The sequence below is a fragment of the Octodon degus genome, unplaced genomic scaffold (assembly GCF_000260255.1).
Source record: "Octodon degus isolate 3935 unplaced genomic scaffold, OctDeg1.0 scaffold00003, whole genome shotgun sequence".
NCBI lineage: Eukaryota > Metazoa > Chordata > Mammalia > Rodentia > Octodontidae > Octodon > Octodon degus.
Genome location: NW_004524579.1, coordinates 26,086,884 through 26,089,951, shown reverse-complemented (window position 1 = coordinate 26,089,951; position 3,068 = coordinate 26,086,884). Strand labels below are relative to the sequence as shown.

Here is a 3,068-nt window from a genome sequence, read left to right as displayed (position 1 = left end):
ATAATGATCATATTCAGCACAGGGAATTTATACTTGTATATGATATGTTAATTCTTCTTTTTCCTCCCAATTCCTTCCCTTCTCTTCCCCTCCTTATTTACAAAGCTTTGTTTCTATTTTATCCTTTTATCTTTTTTTTCTTTCCTTTCCCCTTTCCTCCTCCTAGTTCCTCTTTCCTTTTGAAAAATTTTTTCTATTTCAAAATATCTGTTGTATACTTTGGTCATTCTTTACTCGCTCAATTTCTCACACCGGGGAGAAAATGAGATATTTACCTTTGTGTGCAATTTATTTCACTTTAACATCATACCACAATAATGTATATTCATTCCTATTTATGCCAGCACAGTTTGTGATAGCTAAATCTTGGCTTATGTAATTGGATGCGCCCATATTTAGTGCATATATATTTATGATTGTTATCTTTTTCCTCTTGAAGGTTTCCCCTAAAGGGTATATAGTGAACTTCTTTATCTCTTTTTATCTTTCCTGGTTTGAAATTTATACTGCCTGCAAATAGTAGCTACCTGTGCTTTTTTCTGGGTGCATGTTGTGTGGAGGATTGTTTTCCATCCTTGACTTTCAGTCTATGAATTTCTTTTTGAGTTAGATGTGTTTCTTATATACAGCATATTGTTGGGTCTTGTTTCTTGACACATTGTGTTGGTCAGTTTCTTTTGGTTGATGAATTGAGGCCATTTAATTTGATAATTATAACTGATAAGTATTGGCTTATCTTTGTCAGGTTATTTTCTTGCTGTTGTTTCACTGTCTCCCCTCTACACACACACACTCACTCTGTCTCTCTGTCTCTCTGTCTCTCTGTCTCTCTGTCTCTCTGTCTCTCTCTCTCTGTCTCTCTCATTTGCTTGCCCTGCCTGGTAGTTTCTTTATGTTGTTGTTCTTGGAATTGAGGTCATTTTTATCTGTCTAGAGTGTCTTTTAGAACTCTTTGTAGGTTTGGTTTGGTGGTTATGAGTTTTTTCAGTTGTTCTTTGTCATGGAAGTATCTTATTTCTCCATTAAATTTGAAAGATAATATTTCAGGATGCATCAATCTGAATTGGAAGTTATTTTCTTTCAGGACTTGAAATACTTCACTCCAAGCTCTTCTTGACTTAAGGGTTTAAGAAGTCTGCCATGATTCTAATGGGCTTTCCTTTATAGGTATTCTCTTTCTCTTCTCTCACAGCTTTTTATATTCTGTTGCTGTACTGAATTTCTGGAATTTGGTTATTGTATGTCTTTTTGTAGTTTTATTTTGGTTTTACTGTTTGGGGTTCTGTATGCTTCATTTATTTGTATGTCTAATTCTTTATCCATACTTGGGAAGTTTTGTGCCATTATTTCTGTGAAGAGATTTTTTTTGTTGTTGTTGTTGTTGTTGTTTTAATGGCATTTATGCTGTCTCCACCTTTCTCATTGACCCCAATCTTGTTATTCTTCTTTGCTTCATTTGTAGCTGTTAAATTGATTTTTTTTATTGTCTCTTGCTATTTATTATTTATTTATTATTGAGTTGGGGTTTCGTTATGCAGTTCAGGCTGGTCTTGAGCTCAGTTTGTAGCCCAGGCGGGTTTCAAACTCGTAATGATCCTCCTTCCTCAGCCTTCCAAGTGCTGGAATTAGAGATATGTGCTGCCATATTCAGCTGTCCCTTGCTGTTTTAAAGATGTTTTCTTATCGTGCTCACTAGCTGCAGTTCTCTCTTCAAGATCTGTTACTCTATCTCATCTCCTTTCAGTCTGTTGTATATATACTTTCAGTGGAGGTTTTAATGGCCTGGATTTTTTTTTTCCAGGTCCCAGCTGAGGATTTATTGGCGTATATGCAACCATATAAAAACATAAGTTATGAAAAACACAGTCACAATGTGCCCTCCCCATGCCCCCAGCCCCAGCAACCCCCTTCTGTGGGAGGGAGGGAGAGGAAGGGGGACCCCAAACTGCCTAAGAATGCCACAGGCCCTGGGTGCCGCCTCAGTGCATCCAGTAGTCGGTGGAGCAGGACAGCTTGCACAGCTGGCCCTTGAAGTCCAGGTCGATGGTGAAGTCCAGGTCACGGTTGTTCTTGGCGTTGGGCCGCATGCCAATGGTGCCAAAGATCTCCTCGCCTGTCTTCACTGTCAGATAGTCCTCCATGAAGAACACTGTCTGCTTCCAGTGTGTGTATGGGGGCTCGGGGCTGGTAGAGAAGCCAGTCCGTTTGTGGCAGCGTGTGAACTCAATATTAAAGTAGGCCACGAGCGCGTGCACGTAGTCATTCCGCTTCACTTGCAGGCAGAATGGGGAGGTAAAGGTCAGGTCTTCCACCTTGACAGTGTAGATGTCCACCTCCTTTATGAGGCAGGCATTGGTGACCAGCTGCTTTGGGTCCACCACGTCCACCAGAGGCTCCTTGATGGCCACATCCTTGATGCAGGACATGTGGAAGCCATACACATTCTCCCACCCTGTGGAGGAGGCATGCAGGGCGAGCAGCAGAAGACAGGCCCAGGGCCCCGAGGCCACCCAAGTCTCTTGGCCCTGCTCACAGTGGATCTTGTAATCTTTTTACTGCCGGTCCTCAATGGCTGTCACATACAATGTGGCCCGATCAGGGAAGATGAGGCCGTCGGGTGCCAGCCACTTGTCGCAGGCGTAGAGCACAGTGTTGAGCATGGACTCGTAGAAGAGACAGTAGCCCATCCACTCGCTGATGATGATGTCCACCTTTTCCACTGGCAGCTCCACCTCCTCCACCTTCCCCTTGATGATGGTCACCATGTGGTCTAACTTGTTGGCTTTGATGATCTTCACAGCATAATCAGAGATACTGGAACACTCGATCCCAATGACCTTTCAGGCTCCTGCCTTGGCAGCGAAAATGCAGAGGATCCCCGTGCCTGAGCCCACATCCAGCACCACTTTGTCCTTAAAGAGGTGCCGGTTGTGGAACATGGAGTTGTGGTACGTGAGGGTCCGCACTTCATCCTTCAGCAACTCCTAGTGGATGCCGAAGTGGGCATAGGAGTCAAGTAGTAGTCTTTGGACGTCATGTCCTCTTCATTGGGCTTCTCACTGGTTTCC

The 3,068-nt window shown here is 43.2% G+C and overlaps 1 protein-coding gene and 1 pseudogene across 4 annotated transcripts in view; one reads left to right on the top strand and one right to left on the bottom strand.

The window, feature by feature from the left end:
• Window positions 1–3,068, top strand: part of Dym (dymeclin) — a 543,161-nt gene that overhangs the window by 336,244 nt on the left and 203,849 nt on the right. The window lies entirely within an intron of this gene.
• Window positions 1,980–3,067, bottom strand: LOC105741999 (annotated as a pseudogene). Its single transcript, XR_001117061.1, has 2 exons — window positions 2,534–3,067; window positions 1,980–2,452 (listed from the first exon to the last, which is right to left on the bottom strand). The product of XR_001117061.1 is annotated as a protein arginine N-methyltransferase 1-like (transcript).